Source organism: Rhinolophus hipposideros (assembly GCF_964194185.1).
Source record: "Rhinolophus hipposideros genome assembly, chromosome: 10".
Lineage (NCBI taxonomy): Eukaryota > Metazoa > Chordata > Mammalia > Chiroptera > Rhinolophidae > Rhinolophus > Rhinolophus hipposideros.
This window is the reverse complement of record NC_138056.1, coordinates 20,721,403-20,741,764: the sequence shown is the minus strand read 5'-3', so window position 1 is coordinate 20,741,764 and position 20,362 is coordinate 20,721,403.

Genomic DNA, 20,362 nt, shown 5'->3' with positions numbered 1-20,362 from the left:
TCTCATTTATTTATTTATTTATTTATTTATTTATTTATTTATTTATTTATTTATTTATTTATGACAGGTAAAGAGAATTAAATTATTTGCAATGATTTCTTTATCTTCCTGAAAGGTTTCAGCACAGGGGAAATATTCACTGTTTGAGGTGAGTTGGAAAGGACATCAGTCCCTGTAGAGGTTACACAAACTAATGCACCCAACTACAAACTAGCAGTAGGAATGTAATGGAGAATATAGAAGGAAAATATTTCATGTACATTGCCCTGTCGTGTTAAAGAATTTACTGCTCCCTGTTGAGTTTAAATTTCAACAATAGCTGGCATGATAGGTTATCCAAGCATTGCCCAAATATATTTAATTTAACCTTTGCTAACATAAAGTCTAAAACTGGTTCATTCAGAACTTTGATTCAGTTCAAGAAAAGCTCCAGGTGTGGTGACCTTTGAATCCCAATCATTGGCTGGCTGTATTGTTTATTTCCTCTTCAGGTGATTATTTAAGTCCGAGTCATTCTCCAGGCCTCTACCTCTTACCCCTATGTGCTTACCATCAAATTCACTTGTTCCAGTTTTGGTAGTTGGAGAAAACACAGTTGGCATGGAGTCCTCTCTCATCTATCATTTTATTTATATTTTTGTCTTGAATATAGAAAACAGGGTTAGAAGGGAAAAAAAGAATTTGGTTGAATATTTTATAAATCATATCAAATCTCTTTGTGGACTCAGCATCTGATGTCTATACTCATAGGCTAATGCCTTCTGCAAAGTCACTGGCTTTAGTCTGTCAATAGAAAGCCGACGCTGCTCAACAGAACACTTGATTGGGGAAAGGACACTTGGCTTTAGTTTCACCAATTACAATTATAATATGCAAAACTTTGAGTTTTCATTTAACCTTTTTGAACCTTGTAATTTTATAAAACAGGAAAGGTAATATGAATATACTTTGTACAGATAGCTTTCAGAATCAAGTGAGATAAATTTATATGAAATTGTTTTTATATTAGTATGGTTGTGGGGACAGAGCCCCAGAGAGCAGTTTCCAGGTTATCGGCCTCATGTGGAGAGGTGCTGGCTCGGATAATAGATGGCCGTCAGCTGTGGCTGGTTGGCCATCAGCTGTAGCCATTAAGCCATTGGCCACTGATATAACTGCCGCGGCTACGGAGGGGAGCCGAGGAGAGTGAAGGAGAAGACTGAAGGAGAGTGAAGGAGAGTCGGTCAGTTGGCAGCAAAGCGGACAGCAGGTCGCACGTCGTGTAAACCCAGCCTCCAGTGAGACCACAGTGGTATGACTCCCCTACCTATGGCTCCGTGGGTGTTCCTTTTTGGCCTCACCATGTCCTGTGTTCTTATGTGGGGAGCAGGAGCTGAGACCCCGCAGGACGCCCCGCATGACAATGGTTCTGTGAAAAATGAAAATTATGACCATGGAGGTGAATTCTCATATGATTTGTTTTGCGTATTTGTCATTTGCGATCTCAGGGGAAACATCTCAATGGTGATATTGCCCCGTATAAGAAGAAGCAGGCATTGGTATTGTATTAGACAGAAAAGTTCTAATATTTTGTCTTTTTCTCCAAGTACAGCCCATCATTTTTTTTATCAGTGAAATGATTCTTTTACGACCTAACTGAGTTTTCATGATTTGTACACATTTATATTATAGGCTGATTAATATCCAAAGGAAGTCCCTAAAATCAAATAGATGCGACGTGAACTATTCAGAGGAGCAGATAGTTTTACAAAACTTCCCATTCTTTTACTGTCTCAGAGAGCTGATATTTATCAATAGAAGAAGGTTTAACTGGATGTATGTTTATCTGATAGTTTTTTCAAAAATTTCTCTTTACCCCCGCATTTAATTATAATTAATTAAACACAACTTGAACTATTCGATCAAGAGTATTTTGTGACCCTTTGATAGTAATATAGTTTTTACCTCCTAGAATGTAACATTCAAGTGACCTAAGATCTTCAAAATACAATGTTGAATATAAATTATGTGAGTATTGAAAAATGAAGGACGGTTAGAGACATAAAATCTTGTGCTAAAATGTAGTGAATCTGAAAGAACATTAGTCCTCAGAAAATTACTATCCGCATGCTCCTATAAAGTTGTTCTTGAGGGAACGTGAGTTGGCTTGGTGACAGAAAAGCTTGAAAGTCTGTCTCCATGGGGTTCCATAGGACACCACACAGCCTCAAAAATTTCAGGTTTTTTTGAGTTGAGTAGTTTAGTTTTGCTCTGTGTTACCTCAAACTACAGTGGAAGTAGCTGGGATCGAAGGAGGGGTGGAGAGATAGAGGGCCTAGTGACTCGTGAACACACATTAAAATTCCTCTTTCAGGATATAACCCTCACATTTTTATGCTTTTATAAGGATAGCTATGTCTGTATGTACAAACAGGCAAGAAGCTTATGTGGTGGGCTTCACTTTAAGAGGTCTCATCAAAAAGGCTAAATTTAAAAAGACTTAATTATACTAAGTGGTGGCAGTGAAGGGAAACACCTGCTGGGGAGAGTGTAAATTGTTAAAACCCCTTTCAAAAGATTTTGCCAGTATCTAATCAAGTTTAACATTCATGTACTCTCTAAGCAAGCGTTTCCACTTCTAGAGATATACCGGACAAAAATGCTTGCATATGTGCACCAAAAGATGTGTCTAAACACATCCACATTAACATTGTAATTAATGGCATCAAAGTAGAGACCCACATGTCCATTAACAGTGGGATACATAAATTATGATATATCCCTGTAATGGTATGTAATGTATAACGATGCATGATAGTGATGTATAATATTGTAGCTATAGGCTACAACATGATGATTACAACAAACATAATGTTGAGCAAAAGAAGCTAGAAGCAAAAGCAAAAATCATGAATGAGTCCATTTATATTACAGCAGCAGACAAAACTACTGGTCTATGGTGATGGAATCAGAAAGTGATTGCTTTTGGGAAAGAGGGAAGGGTTGATGCTGGGGAAGAGATGCAAGGAGATTCTGGGGTGTTGGAAATGTTTTATCTCTTGCTTTAGGTGGCAGTTAGACAGGTATGTTAACTTTGTTATAGTTCATTGAACTGTAGAATTATGATTTGGCTACATTTGTGTGTGTATATATACATATATATATACATATATATGTATATATCTATATAGTATTTCAAGAAAAACATTAAAATAAAAATGCTCAGCCAAGAATCAACCAAAGTATAAGAGTATATATATAATAATCAACCAATTATAAGAGTAGAATAATGACCTTTTGTAAAAGTCACTTAGCACTTTATCCAATTTTATTGAGATATAATTGACGTATAACATTGTGCAAGTTTAAGATGTACAATGTGATGATTTGATACACATATATATTGTAAAATGATTAGCACAATAGGGTTAGCTAACACCTCCATCACCTCTCAGAATTACTTGTGTGTGTGTGTGTGTGTATGTGTGTGTGTGTATGGTGAGAACATTTAAGATCTACTCTCTTAGCAACTTCCATGTGTATAATACGTTATTGTTAACCACAATCACATGCTATACAGTAGATCCCCGGAATTTCTCCATTTTATAAGTGGAAGTTTGTACTCTTGGACAAACATCTCCCCGTTTCCCACACTCCCAAGCCCTGGCTACTACCATTCTACTCTGTTTCTATGAGAATACAAACATAAAAAAGCACATGTAACTGAGATCATATAATGTTTGTCTTTTTCTGTCTGACTTATTTCACTTAGCGTAATGCCCTCTAGGTCCATCCATGTTGTTGCAAATGACAGGATTTCCTTTATTCTCACGGCTGAATAGTATTTCACCATGTAAAATATATACCAGGGGTGCCAAAAAATGTATACAAGTGGACACTTTGGTCAATGTTGCTCAAGCAGGAGTTCATCATAATCAGAAGTGTCTGGATGCTGATGGTAACCACTTTGAGCATGTCTTGTAATTGCAGAAATCAAACGTGACTTGCATTCATCTTTTGTTATCGGTGTATATTATTACAATTTTAATAGAGTTTTCCTTTCTTAAAATGTGTATACATTTTATCTATCTATCATCTATCTATCTATCTATCATCTATCTATCTATCTATCTATCTATCTATCTATCTATCTATCCATCCGTCTATCTATCTGGCTGTTGTGAATAATGCTGCAATAAGCATGGGAGTATAGATATCTCCCTTTGAGATATTGATTTCTTTTCTTTTGGATATATATCCCAAAGTGGGATTTCTAAATCATATGGTAATTCTGTTTTTAATTTTTTTGAGGAACCTTCATACTATTTTCCATAGTGAGTGCATCACATTACATTCTTACCAGCACACAGCATATTTAAGGAAACCACTCATGTCTATATCCTATAAAAATGAAGGTGTAGAGCAAGAATCATGCAGATTTAGGATATAGGAAGAAAGAATGGTTTGAGAGAATAATCAAGGGAAGTTCAGTCTGATAATCATGCAGCAAACTTAGAGAATAAGAGTATATATAGAGCAAGAGCACAGAAAACTCCAGGAGGGTATTTAAGATATTTGATATTATCCCAGGGAAATGGAAGAACTTAAGAATTCAATAAAGACAAGTAATGCAAGGAAATAACAAAGGGCGATAGAAAGATCAAGATAAACAAAAGGAAGCATTACAAAGAAAATATAACCAGAGAACAAATCTCAGCTCTACTATGAACAATATTTACCGTCAGAATAATTTAAGCCCTATTTATTATTATCCAAATCTCAAGACTTAAGTTTGGTTTCAGAACAGACTTCAAATAGTAATAACTTGGAATGTAAAAATAACATCATGATGACAGAAGCTTGGAGGCAGAAATGTACGTGAGGAATGAAAAGGCTGGTGGGGACATGGACATGCCGTCTTAAAAAGTGTCGTGACAAAAGGTGATGCAGGGTTGATTGGTCAAGGGTGAAATGTTGGAGTGCATAATTTATAGCCAGAAAAGTGTAGCCAATAAAAAGATTAAAACAGTGATCTGTATCAAAAGGGGAATGGGAAACAGGCTAAAATGAGCTAAATCTTCATCTGTCATATCATTAGTCAAACAATAATGTCTAACGTTAGTGAATCAAAAAATAGTAGAACGAGCATATCATTAAGATACACAAAAGTCTCATGGAGAACTAAAAAAAGGAAAAAGCAATTAAGAGTTAATAGGGCTAGTTCCGGAAAGTAGGACTGGGAGTGGGAGCGGGATATCTGTGAGGGGATTACTTATTTTCCTCACAAGCCCTTCTGTACTATTTGATTTTTAAAATGAAGTGCACGTATTATTCTGAAGAAATTTAATTAAGTAAATTTTAATGGTTCCTCTATGTTAGTGTTTCTATTTATAAAATTTTGTTTATACTTTGTCAAGATTATATCTATGTAAAATGTTTTCTATTATTGGCGTAACTAATTACCATAAATTTAGCAGTTTAAAAGCCCACAACTTTATTATAGTTTTTCGCTTCAGAAGCCTAAAACTGCTTTCATTGGGCTCAAATCAAAGTGGTAGCAGGGCTGTGTTCCTTTCTCAAGGCTCTAAGGTAGAAACCATTTCTATGACTTTTCCAACTTCTTGAGGCTGCCCACATTCCTTGGGCCCCTTAATTCATCCTCAAAGAAATCAATATCACGTCTCTGACCCTTCTTCTATTATCAAATACATACTCACACCTCTCTCTCTTCCCCCCAACTTTCTCTCCCTCTCTCTCTGTCTTTCCCTATCCTCCTTCTCCCTATTTGAACATAAGGGGAAAGATTCTCTGATTTTAAGGATTTATGTGATTCGACTGGGTCCAGTGGATAATCTAGGATACTCTCTCTATCCAAAGGTCCATTATTTTAATCAGTCTGTAAAACCCTTTTTTTGCCATGTAAGGTAACAGATTCACAGGTTCTGGGAATTAGGAATGGACATCTTGGGGACCATTATTCTTCCTACAAAAAAATTTAAACTCAACTGCACCAAAAGTTATCCACAAGTCTACCATACTAATATATCCAGAAAAAAAAAAGTGAACTACTAATTATAAAATTAAGATAATGAAAATAAAACCACTGTTGTGGTAATACTCTTCCCATCTTTTTCCCAGGAAGAGAGGTCTGTATGTGTTTCCCAAGATCCTTTGCTTTGTACTATTGAGGACATTTAGCTGGTTGACTCCTGAAGGAACAGGATGAACACACATATCTGGGTTGAAGAGGCAGAAAGTAGTCAGGTCTTATGGAGTGAGACTAAGAGTAGAAATAGGTTTTGAGAAGTGGTTTCTATCTATAGAATTAATCTGTTCCCACCTGTATGCAGCACTGTAGATAGTATGGGGGGCCTTGGACACTGTACACACTATACGGAATACAGAGTGGCCTGGAAAGCAGTGGTAAGGATCCCTATGGAAATCAGGAACTCTGAGGTTGAAGCATTGTGAGTATTCTTGAATCCACCTAGAACTGAATGTCCAATTAGTCCTAGGACTGGTACCCAGAAGTAGCTACAGATTACAAAGTATGGACAGCGAAAATGTCATGTACTTGGACTAAGAATGCAGACACTCTCTCAGTTCTTTGTTATGTGTCCTTAGGATTCATGAGTGATCTCATGGAGTGGGAAAGAGAGACACCATTATATTTGAGCATTAGTTTCTCACCAGTTAGGTGGAGAGAGGACACCAAATAGATTGATTCTGATGTGAAGAAATAAACGAATGTGATAATTTGTGCATCTTCTTGTCATGCACTAAAATATATATCCCTTCCAGCAGGTTTTTATCAGTTCGACATAAGTGACTGCTCCAGTCTTTGTACATCTTTAATGGAGCTTTCTTGTGAGAAATGCTTTTTTCACCTCTGTTAAAGCATAGAAACTCCAAATGAATTGGTGATGGAGGGTTCAGAAGTCATCTCTTCTGACAGGAGTGGGAAATGGGTTTTGAATGTAGTTTTGCATTACTGCTACAGAACATACTAGATATGTAACATCGAACTCTTTTGTTTTTTTGTTTTTAACCTATGACTCTCAAACTTTTCTGTAAAATGAGAATTGCAAATGGTCTCTCCAAGGCTGTTGTGATGTTTAATGGGATAGCATCTGAAATTCCTTTTTCTTATTGCTTTGTTCATGACATGTGAAAATGCTATTCGACCAATTTTGGCTAAGCTATGACTCACATTATCTAACACAATGAGTTCATATGTCCCTATGTGCATGAAGCACACTAATACTTTATTGGGGAACCTGTTATATTGTAGGCCCTTTGTGAGATGTGGGTGGAATTCAAAAAGAATTACATTCATTATTTTTTCTCAAGTTACTTAAACTTTAGTTGAAGTAATAGGGTATAAATAAGTAAAATTAAATAGTACAACATTTAAATATCAATATGAGACTCACGATAAAAGGGTGACATAATCTAGTGAGGCACACGTGCTATAAACTGTCACCACTGTTATCAGTAGCATTAATGATAATGACTCAGGGAAAAAGAAGATGGCCCCAAAGTGGACTTTTTGAGAATATTGAAGACAATTTCATTTAAGCAGTTTGAATTACTAAATCTTGCAAATAGCTATCTAAGCCAAGGAAATAACTTTTATTTTAAACCATTGATTCTTATGTAGTAAAAGCTTAATTAGTCAAAATGTTTAAGCAATGAGGTGCTAATTGAATTATCTGGACTACCCTGTTAAGTTAAATAATCCTTCCCACTTCAGTCCTTGCTGAAATTCCTTTTTAAATGTTTTCCTACTTTAAGCAATACAGTGTTGTTAAAAAACAATGGACTCTGGTGACAAGATGTTATAGGATATCGGAGTTACAAAAAGGATAGAATATTGAGACGGACAATCAGTGATCCTAAACCATTTTAAGAACACTCTCTGGGGGTCGCTAACTTAACACACAAGATTTTTGGGGTTTTGTGTAATTGTGTTGGGATAATTTTATGACTAACCTTTTTCTGAAAGTAGAGTCAGCAAAATAATTCCAGTACTGAGAACCATGGTTTCTTGGCTTACTGTAAATCAGGATTTTCCCCCATTTGTTAGGTGAGATAGGGATGAAAAAGGTTTCTGTTGTGTTTGACACTAAACTGCCAGGTTGGATTTAGAGATGAAATTTTAAAAAAATGCAATATACCAGCTCCAACTTTCAGTGCCAACCGCAGAGATCAATAGTGTTTGTACGGCATGGTGAGAACATTTGTTAAGAAATCACCCTGCCTCTGAGTCCCAGGGAGAGAATAAAGCTTCACTTTCTGTGTTTATATGCAGTTCTCTCCACAAGTAGTAGTGAGACCTTGTGAAGTCCTAGTGAAGTGAGTTCTATACGAGGTGTATGACAATTAAGTTCATGAACTCATCCTAGTAAAATTGCTACATACTTCACTGCTGAATATCACTACGTCACCTTCGAAGTCCTCCCCTTGGGAAGCTATGCACAGATGCCAGAGCCTAGTCCACCCTTCAAAGCAATTTCAGAACTTTTTCTGGAAAGGCCATCAGTGCTGTCGTCGATTACCCTTGATGTCCTGAATGTCATCAAAATGTCTTCCTTTCAATATTTCCTTTATCTTCGGGTAAAGAAAGAAGTCATTGGGGGCCAGATCAGTTGAGTAGGGAGTGTGTTCCAATACAGTTGTTTATTTACTGGCTAAAAACTCCCTCACAGACAGTGCCGTGTGAGCTGGTGCATTGTCATGATGCAAGAGCCATGAATTGTTAGTGAAAAGTTCATGTCACTGAACTTTGTCATGCAGCCTTTTCAGCACTTCCAAATAGTAAACTTGGTTAACTGTTTGTCGAGTTGGTAGAAATTCATAATTAATAATCCCTCTGATATCAAAAAAAATTAGCAACATCATTGCAACAAATTGGAGAACTTAATTGTCGGATCTCATTTAACGTGTGCTGTGTTTGTAACTTGAGAGTGTGAGGCTGGTTCCACCCCCTCTCCAAATTTCTTGATATTGATTGATTCACTTTGGAGCTAAAGCGTCTGCTTGGAAAGTATTTCAAACACCTGGAGTGCGTATTTACACAGGCATGACTGCTTGGCTGAAAAGCACCAGAAGGAATCCACGTGCCACTATGGTGGACCGTAGGGCCAGTGGGAAAGAAATGAACCCTGAGCTAGATAAGCTAAACTCAGCCACAGGGCCTGAGGATTGCAGTAGGATGCCGGTATTGGGTAAAATATGGGGGCTGTAACTAAGTCATTTGCAAATGTTTGGTGGAGAGAATGTGTATGTTGATTATATAGAAAAAAATATTAATGTACTAGTGTTCTAATGTTTTCTTACTTATCATACTCCAAGAGTGATAGTGATGGTTTACTTCCCTTCTTTCTGCTTTTACCTGACTTGTTCTTGCGGTTTGTAATTTACAATCTTGAAAATAAGTAGAAATGCACGGTTGGCTAGACTTTCAGGGAGACTAATGTGGCACGTGGAAGGTTGTGTTTAAGATGGGCAGCTTTCAGTATGAAAGAACTGGAGGATAAGGGGTATAGCAAGGTGGGATCAAGGGCAGGAGAGGGTCCAGATTTCGTGGGGCTGGGAGCTTATACAATTATCGGGTTCCTCTTCGAGATAAAGAATACAAAATTATAAAAAATAGAATTAGGTGTGAGAGTGATTGTTTAGCAAAAGAAAATAAATCACAATGAATTGCAGTGTTAAAGAGCTGTCACATATCACAAAAATTGTTAAATACATGATGCTTTTATTATTTAATTACTGCACACACATGCATTGTGGGCTGAATGTGTGCGTTCCCCTAACATTCCTATGTCTAAGACCTAAGCCTCAATATGATGCTGTTAGGAGATGGAGCCTTTGGGAGGTGATTAGGGTTAAATTAAGTCATGAGGGTGGGGTTCTCAGGATGGGGTTAGGGCCTTAATAAGAAGAAGCACAGAGAGCTCATTCTCAGTCTCTCTCCAGCACGTACAAAAAGAATAGGTCCTGTGAGCACATAATGAGATTGCAGCCACCTACAAACCAAGAGAAAAAGACCTCAGAATTAAACCTACCTTGCCAGTATCTTGATCTTGGACTTCTCAAACTCTAGAACTGTGAGAATAAATTTCTGTTGTCTAAGCCACCCAGTCTATGGTATTTTGTTATGGCAGCATGAGCAGACTAAGATATGCTTATACCATTTTCCATATACACTGGGGATGCCCAAAAATGCCAAAAAAATGTATACAAGTGGACACTTTGGTCAACATTGCTCAAGCAGTAGTTTGCCATAATCAGAAGTGTCTGCACGCTGATGGTAACCACTTTGAGCACCTCTTCTAATTGCAGAAGTCAAACGTGACTTGTTTTCATCTTTCGTTATCTGTATATATTGAGTATTACAATTTAATACAGTTTTCCTTTCTTAAAATGTGTATACATATTTTTGGCATTTTCCGTATATATTGGCTGCATAGATTGAGCATTTCTTCATGTGAAAACATATGATTTTGTAATATTTTCAGTCTTACCGTGGTAGATTGAAATGCATTATTTTATTGTTAATAATTGTGTTGCATAAAATATATCACTTTTCTCACAGACTCATCATTTATAGGTTTGTGTCCTAAAAGCAAAGGGATTATGATAAATTCTGTTTTTCATGTTTCCCACCTAAAAGGAAAAAAAAATATGGCACTTTTATAATTGCAAATGTCACATCATTAAGTATTTTCCTGAAAGGAGATTTCCTTGTTTCCTCTGCTTACAATTTTACATTTTTGATGACTTGAAGAATAGATTCTGGCTCCCTCATTTAAACCTGGTTTCTCCTCTGCTACCTACATAGTTCTGGTGCCAGTTGCTATAGGACAGATCCACTTTTCAATACAATCTCTGCCCCTGTACCTTTGTATTTATGATACCGGGTAAATTGGCACAGTGGGCATTGGAAGTATTCCTGAAAGCCATTCCAACCTGGGGAAGGTTAGAAATATGTAAATATCAGCCATATAAGTATGTTCCACTCAGTCTAAATGTATCTTAAATTCAACTCTTCCTTAGATTCCCAACATGTCCACAGTTACTCCATTGACACCCAACATGAGAACACGTGTAACAGACTAGGAAGTCAGAGTGTGAAGAATGATGATCTTAAAGTGTTTTCACTTAAATCTATTATTTTTCCAAATTTCACAAAAACATATGATTGCATAAACACATTGCTAGAGTCTTCCCTTTCCTTGTTGATCTTCCGCCTAATGGTCCTATCCATCACTGAAAGTGGGACACTTTAACAATTTTGTTGAATTTTCTTTTTGTCTCTTCACTTCTGTCAGTTTTTTGTTTCATGTATTTTGGGTCCCTGTTGTTAGGTGCATATATGTATACTTTGCTGCATTTCCCTGATGGAATTACACTTTCATCATTATAAAATTTTCCTCTTTCTCATTAATAACTTTTTTGTTTTAACATCTATTTTATCTGATATTATTGTAGCCAGATACTTTCTAGGGAAAGTGACAATTGTTGGTTCGAAATTGCATAAAATGCAAAATTATTTATGTATCAAAAATGTATCAAGGTGAGAGGAGACAGAAAGGACAGTTCATTACAGAAATACATGTTGTATCATGAGGAATAACTAACCTTCATTCTTGATTCTTATTTAAATTTTGGTCAGTGAAGTACTTGCATTGCTATGTGGATAGGTGTGTAATACAACAATTGTTTGGATGAAATCCAAAAAAAACCAAAAAACTTTAAAGTTGTACTTTGGAATTCTGCTTCTAGTTTAGGGTGAGGGAGGAGGCAATATGAGTTAGTGTTTTGCTTTATCTGGAGCTCACCTTCATTGACATCATGAGAACTTATTCGTAGATGAGAATGACTTGTCTAAAGTTTTATCATCATCTGATAAGTTAGACAATCTAGACAAATCACAAACGAACCATCTTGGAGTTATGTACAAATCTTATTTTCCCATGCTCCACATCTGTACGGAAGTCTTCAGCTCTGAAGTCTTGTCTCATTTATCACTGTTTCCCATATTCACGTTATCCTCCTACAGAAGTTAATAGCGTCTATTGCTCTTCTGTATCCTGTAAACAGTTTTTATACTCTGTTATAGCACTTACCACATTGCACTGTGATTGTGTTCTTATGTATCTGACACCTCTGTTATATTAGATGGTGAACTCTGAGAATAAGGGCGATATATTTATCTTGGTGTCTTCAATGCCTGGTATATGATACATGTTACATGCCTAATAGATGTTTAGACCTCTCGAAAGGTTGAACATGAGCATCAATATATTTAGGCAGCTAGTGCTGGAAAGTTTATTTGTAGAAGAAAAAAGTAAAAAATAGGAGTACATGCCAGATGTTCACAATTATAAATGTCACCTTAGAACTTAGGGGAAAATGGGTTATATAATATATTCAATAATTATATATGTAATATTTAATTATTGAGATAATCTATATTCATTAAAACAGTAACTGTCATATGTGGTCTTCTGTGTTTTACCTGATGAAATTATAGATATTTAGCATAGAGCCAGGTTTTATTTTAAGTGGCTCTACACCAAATATAGTTTTAAAAACACCTATATTTATGCCAACAACAGTAGAAGAGCCCATTCATAACTGCAGGTTATTAACAGGCTGTTTAGTTGAAATTGGCTTACATTTAATGAAGCAGAAAAAGAGTCCCTCCAAACTAGAATTCTCTCAATCTCCAGAGTTACTGTGTTTACCAGGTGTCTGGGAATGTTGATAGGTCAAAATTGCTGATTTTTAATTTTTTTTTAAGTTTACTTCTACTCAACTACTGAGATTTTTCTTCTCAGTCCTGAGGCAAATGTAGAAACTTAGAGTCTTGAATTTGAATGCAATATTCCAAATCACCATAGCCTATCTCCCATATGTTACAGATGGAGAAATTGAAATTCTAGAAATGGAAGTGACTTTTCAAAGGGCAAACACCTACATTTTTTAAGTTCTATCCCAGTGCTCTTTTCCCCATATTATTAACCTTCTTACAAAGCATTTGACAAACAGATTCAACACAGTACCTACCAAATTCCCAGCTGTCTATTTTGCAGACACTGACAAGCTGATATAAAATTCATATGGAAATGCAAGAGACTCAGAATATCCAAAACAGTCTTGAAAGAGAAGAAAAAAGAGGACTCACACTTCCCAATCTCAAAACCTATTACAAAGCTACAGTAATTATTTAAGACCGTGTGGTACTGGCGTAAGGATAAACATAAGTATCAGTGGAATAGAACTGAAAATTGAGAAATCAGCTCTTATATTTATGGTTAATTGATTTTCAACAGTGCCAAGGCAATTCAGTAGGGGAAATAATAGTCTTTCTAAAAATTTGTGCTGGGACAACTGACATCCACATAAAAAAGAATAAATTTGGATCTCTGCCTCATACCACCTACAAAAACTAACTCAAAATGGTTTATTGATTTAAATGTAAGAGCCCAAATTATGAAGCTCTTAGAATAAAACATAGGTGTAAATCTTCATGATCTTGGGTTAGGTTATGATTCTGCAAATATGACACCAAAAATATAAGTGACAAAAGAAAAAAATTAATAAAATGGGCATCATCAAAATGAAAACTTTTGTGCTTTAAAAGTCACCATCAGAAAAGTGAAAAGACAATGCACAGAATAGGAGAAAATATTACCAAACCATATATCTGATGTGGGACTTGTATCAAGAATATATAAAAAATCTTACAACTCAACTGTTGAGAGACACATAACCCAATTTAAAAAAATGGGTGAAGGATTTTAACAGACAGTTCTCCAAAGGATATATGAATGGCTAATAAGCACACCTGAAAAGATGTTCAGCATCATTAGCCATTAGGGAAATACAAATTAAAACCATACGCCTCAGAAATTCCACTCAGATAAATACTCAAAAGAAGTGAAAATCTGTGTCCACCCAAAAACTTGTACAAAAATGTTCACTGTAGCATTATCCAGAAAATGTAGAAACAATGCAAATGTCCATCAATTAATAAATGAATGAACAAAACATAATAATATGTATGCAAGGGAATATTATTTGGCAATGAAAAGAATTAAGTATTGATACATGCTACAACATAGATGAACCCTGAGAACATTATGCTAAGTGAAAGAAATCAGTCACCAAAGAGTACATATTGTATGGTTCTATTTATATGAAATGTTCTGAAAAGTAAATCCATAAAGTCAAAAAGTAGCTTGTTAGTTGCCAGTGACAGGATGAGCGGGGAAAGCAAAGTGACTGCTAATGGATAGCGATTTCTTTTAGATGTGATGAAATGTTCTAGAATTAGATCGTGGTGACGGTTGCATGATCTGTGAATATGTTCAAACCACCTTAAAGTGCATTTTATAATTAAAAAGATGAGTTTTATGGCATGCGAATTATAGCTCAATAAAGCTGTTACAAAAGAAAATTCTATGAGGCAAGGACTGTGAGTAACTCTATTTTATAGATTAGAATATTTAGGCACTTGCCGAATTTTGGCACTTGCTTAAAAGTCACACTGATATGGTGAAGCCAGGATTTGAGTCCAGATAATCTTACTCCAGGTCGTTCGTCTTCAACTTGGCTTTGCTGCTGCTTTACGGGCATTCGCGGGCTATATCATGACTCTAATGCAATCATGTTTCTTTGTACAACTAGGATATGTATAGTGAATGAAACAGCATACTCAACAATGTAAAATCAGCGGACTTATTTTACAAGACCTGAATTAGTTGATTTGTCATGAACTCCTAAGATAAATCAGTTTAGCAAGAAACACATGTTTTAAATTCACATGAGTGATGCCCAGTTAGGTGATTACATCTCTCCCCCTCAAGCTGACATATGTGTGTAGACACAGCCTAAAAAGTATTTGGTTACACATTAAAGCACATACATAATTAAATATACTGAACTGGGTATAAACAGTGACTTTTTTGTCGTTTATAGTTGAAGAACGGATTTTGCTAATCCATGAATGATTTGATATCAATTGCTTGTGATTGAGTAAAATTGGCCATTTGTCTAAATTTGCTCTCATAGATTTGCTAGTTAGAGATATTTCTTTGTACCATTTCTATTATTACTTTTTTATTTCCTGTGCTCTTTTCCAAAGAATAACTTTATACACCCTTGTTGCCCTCTGATATTTCAAATAAAACCTTTCCCATAAGCTGGGTATGTGGCGCTCTTTGCTCTCCAGAAGACAGGCTGGGGTCAGGGAGGAAGTATGAAAAGAGTGTTTAAGGGTTTGTGCATAGATATTCTTGCAAAGGACTAAAAGCCCTTTCCGGAGTCTTACGCTTATGTAATAAGTTTGGTTAACTGATTTTCTCATCCATGTAAAATCAGAACCAGCAAGTTAGAAATTTTAGGGATACTGGAAGAAGGATATGCATTGCTGTAGCAGAAAGGGACAGCTGATAAAATTGAAATCGGGCAGGGGCCTGACATCTTGCCAATAATATCATAGTTGCTAAGTGCCCCTGTATCCTAAGTTGAGTGTGAGACCACCTGGCAGGGGTTGCTAGGTGATTGTAAAATAAATTTATTCAACAGCAGCCCAGTATCCATCTGGAGAGGTAAGATTGAGGGGGGCATGGCCTTGCGAGAGATGATTTCTTGGGAGAGGGACGTCGCTGCCTTGTGCCTTGCAAGTACCTAGTAGAGGAGGAAAGAGAGAGGCTTCTCTTTCACCTTCAACCAAATGAGAGAGGCTCCAGAACTTGCTGCTTGTCTCTTGGAGTAGAGACTTCACTCGCTGTGGGATGAAAATGTTCCTCTGCCCTTAAGGCGGTCTCTAGTCCCATGTGTTCACTGAGCACATGAGGTAGGGCTAGTCCAATTGAGGAACTGAATTTTCAATTCTGTTTCGTTCCTATTAAGCTACACTTAAATTTAAATAGTCACATATGGCAGTGAGATACTTTATTGGACAGCACAGTTCTAGTGTATTCTTTATGGATATTTTAAATAGCAATAGAAGCTAATGCTTATTGATAATTGGCTGTGGTCCAAATACTGCATGAAGCGCTTTCCCTCTGTTATCCTTTTGCTCCTCCCAACAGCTACTTGATGTAGATACTATCATTTTCTTGATTTTATCCATGAGAAAAGGCAAGGCACACAGAGGTTAAGTAAGGGACAAATTTAGGATAGAACCTAGAGGATTTGATTCTAGAACCTTTGGTTTTAACCATCTCTCTTTTGTAGTCATGTCCCTTTAACCTTTCCCCTACCATATTCATACCTTTAACTGATGAGAAAGAGTAGCAAGGGTCATCTCTGGAGACTTCATTTATATCTTCTGTACGTATCTTCTTTTCATCATATAAACTTCTTACCCTTCTCCACTACTTTTGTATATATGCATGTATATTTTTTCCACAGCAGCTCTGAGGCAGAATAATTCCATTTGTCTTATTTTGCAATCATCTTTGTTGAATAGTAAGTGGTTTTCTTTAAGATAAAAAGAGCTTTATCTGTGAAATATATGTGTTGGCGTGTACCTAAGTGCCCTCATATGTTTGATATGCAGAAACCTGACAACACATTATCACTGCTACCTTGGAAAAATCTCATTTGGTCCACAATGAGAGGAAGGCTTGAGGGCTTTTTGACACGGTTTTCTATGAAGAAGGTGCTTTCCTGTTTGATTCATGAGCAGCCATGAAGTTCCATGTGTAGTTTATTTTCCAAATGGGATAATTATATAAGAAGAAAGCCTTGTGCTTTAATATTTTTATTCTAGGTGCATGGGAAGCCTCTGCAGATCCTGTATAAGGACAGAGATGCAGTGAGTAGAAACAGAGGGTTCACGTGCAGTCTGTAATGTAATATGGACCCGAATTGTTAACTAGCAAAAATGCATATGTACCATGTGCAAAGCTCTGTGTGCACGTTATCTTCTTAATACCCTCTGCTTAAATATCATTAGTCCATATACAGATGAGAAAACTGAGGTGCAGAAAAAATAATTCATTTACCCAGGTTTGTACTTGAAGCACGGAGAGCCAATATCTAAACCTGGGTTAATTTGATTCCCGAACTGTCTCCAGAAGGAGTAGTATGTTTCAGCACTAGATTTCAACTTTGGCTGCACATTGGAGTCTTCGGTAGGGTACTTTTAAAGACCCCAATGCCCAGGCTGCACCCCAGATGAATTAAATCAGCATCTTGAGGGGTGCCTTCTTCGAGGCATCAGTACATGGTGAAGCTCTCCATGTGATTCCCATGGGGATCCAAGGTGGGCAGCCACTCTGAGAGAGCCATGGAGCTCCTTCTGGCATGCTTCCTATCAGCCAGCTTGGTGATGCCCTTCAAGATTTGGCAGTGTACAGACAGAAGACCCACTGCATTTTCCTACAGTGTTTATAAATTATTTGGAGGAAATAATTCAAATAGTGGGTATTGGTTTTTCAGATCCCAAAACGGACTTTAATCTCTGTTTTGAGCCCCACCCCTATTCTCTTTGGGATAAGGGTACAACTGAGTCACTTCTAGGTCACCAAGTCATGTTAGTCAAATCAGGATTTAAATTTGTTGAATTTAGGATTTAAAAATCAGTCATTTCAGTGGTTTTGCTCACCCTCTTTCTCCCCCAGAAAGAGAAGTTTCTGGTAGGCTAGTGCAGTCTTGGGAGGGGAGTGGGAAGTCTCTGGCCTGTGGCCGCATGCTGTCCACCATCAGTGCTGGCTGTTGCTTAGCTGCCTGGTCCTCGGGTGTTGGACCATCAGCACCATCAGTGCTGTCTGTTGCTTAGCTACCTGGTCCTCGGGTCCTTCTAATCTTGTGCACGAACCCCAGCTTTGGGGCTCCATATTGTTTTTGCTGATGTTCTCTCTCATCATGACATCAGGATCCCATCACGCCACGAGTCCTTCCCATCCCCTTCTAGACTCTTAGAAACATGGAAAATTCTAGATGTTCTCTCATGCTGGTGGTGTGCTGGAGCCAGCTTGTACCAGTGCACAATGACTGACTGTGTGAATCTCTTCCTGTCTTGTGTTCAATGACATCGTCTTGGTAGCTTGACATTAACTTCGGGGGAAGTTTTCATACCATTTGAAAACTCAATGGATTCACTTTCTATTGATTTTGTAGCAAATTGCCACATATGTTTTGGCTCAAAACAACCTGAATTGAATCTCTGCTCTGACCCCCCTGTCTCATCTGAGTAATCTCCATGTTCTTGATTTAATCACATCTGCAAAGTTCCTTTTGCAGCCTAGGTAACATCTTCATAAATTCTGGGGATTAGGACATGGGTGTCTCTGGCAGGGGGCTATTATTCTGTCTACCATACCCTAAAATTAGATATTTTTATTTTCAAGAGTTAGTTGTTAGCTATTCGCCAGCACACACTCCCATGACCCTCTCGTATGTTGGTAGATTTATGTGAGGATCCTCATCTTTCTTATGGCAGATATCGTGCACTTCCATGATGGTAATGTCCCATGCCTTCAGTGGTGTAGTGACATCTGTAAGGTTTCTGCCTCTAGAAAGTGGGCACAACTAGTCCCAAAGCTTCTCTGGGCTTTCTGTCAAATCCTAGATTGAAGAATGCGGGGGGCAGTAACCCCACCATGCTGTGTCAGCTATCACCTCGTCTCTCTCGTTTTCCTTTCTTCCTCATCAATTGTAATTTAACTTGTTTTGGATGGAAAAACTTGTTTTTATTTCATTATACATTCACCCTAAAACCCTGTTTATCAAATACACTTTATATATCTCCTGGGTCTTAGTTCTTAACAGCCGAAGGCAAGCTTTTAGAATTTAACAAACCTTTTCTCTCTTAAAAAGCTGGTTTCTCAGAAATCAAAAGCACCTTGCTTTTAAAGACTCCATTTATTTCCAAGTTTCCAAATCTTATTTCAAACCTCAAAGCCAATACATGGTGTTGTGCTATCCGTCTAAAGCAATGACAGCCACTGAATAATAAATGGGCAGAGGGTCTCCGGGCACCGAGACTATAATACAGCATTTTTTATCTTTTGACATAGCTAACAATGTAGCACGACATGTATCCAAATGCCAAGAAGGTGGTACAGATAATACGGGCTGTAGAAGTTTAGAGCATGGAGAGGTTTGGGGGAATGCAGCGTTAAAGGAACCTTCATGGTGCTAGAAGGACTGAGCTAGGCCAGGGTGGGTGGTAGGAAAAGTAAGAGGGGTGTAACGTCAGGCTCGCACAAGAGTGCTTCAGCATGCCTGAGAGGGGCATTTATATTGCAAAGTTCAAGGGAGATGGAATGGCTGAAGGCTTTGAATGGCAGCCTGAAGAGTTAGGACCATATTTCCAGTCCTGAGGAAGTGGCTCAGTGGACATGCTGTGAGCTGTTAGTCACCTGAGTAGAGAGGTGTGACTGCAACTTATCCTCCTGAACCCAAAGCTCCTCTGCCACTGCAGCAGTGGAATAGCACTTTTGTGAGGCACCCCTGATGTGTCACCAAACCTTTGCTGATATATCACAGATATTTCCCAAACCAACCCTTTGAAGCATCCTACCACCTCTACCACATAGGAGAAGAAGTAGACCTTGGCATATCTTGAAATTCTCTTATAAGCAGTTTACTCTTGGTGTTTGCTATTTAGTTATCGGCTCAGTTTGGGGATACATGGGGAATGTGTGTGTGAATGTGTGTGTAGTGTGTGTGGTATATGTAGATGCGAGATGTACGTGTGTGTGGTATGTATGTGTATGGTATATGGTGGGTGGGGGGAGGGTCTGTGGTGTGTGTGGTGTGTGTATCTGATGTGTACTGTGTTTGTGTGGTGTATGTCTGTGTGGGGATATACATGTGTATGATGTGTTCATGCTGTATGTGTGTGTGACGCATAGACTGCGGGGTGTGTACATGGGTATGAAAAGTGTGTGTGTGTCGCACGTGGTGAACGTGTGGTGTGTGAGATGTATGAGATTTGTGGGCTACGTGTGTATGAGTGGGGTGTGTGTGTGTAGTGTGGCCGGTGCCTAGTGTAAGCATGGGGTATATGTGGTGTCTGTGTGCAGTATGTGAGGGGCAGGTGTGTGTGTGCATATGTACACATGGGCATAGGCTGTAGTACTGAAGAGTACCGGCTTTGGAGCCTGGCTGCCTGCTTTGGAGACTGGCTCCGTCCCATGCATGGGCAAACGGCTTAACTTCTTCGTGCCTCACTTTCCTTATCTTTAAAAAGAGGGTGATAAGAGTGCCTACCTCCACGTGATGTTGTGAGTTACTACCCATAAGATACTTGGAATTATGTACAGCACACAGATGACACTCAGTAAACATTAGCTGTTTGGTCACAGCACAGATACTCAGGTTTTCGGGTGTGGTTGAAATGTCTCTCTACCCT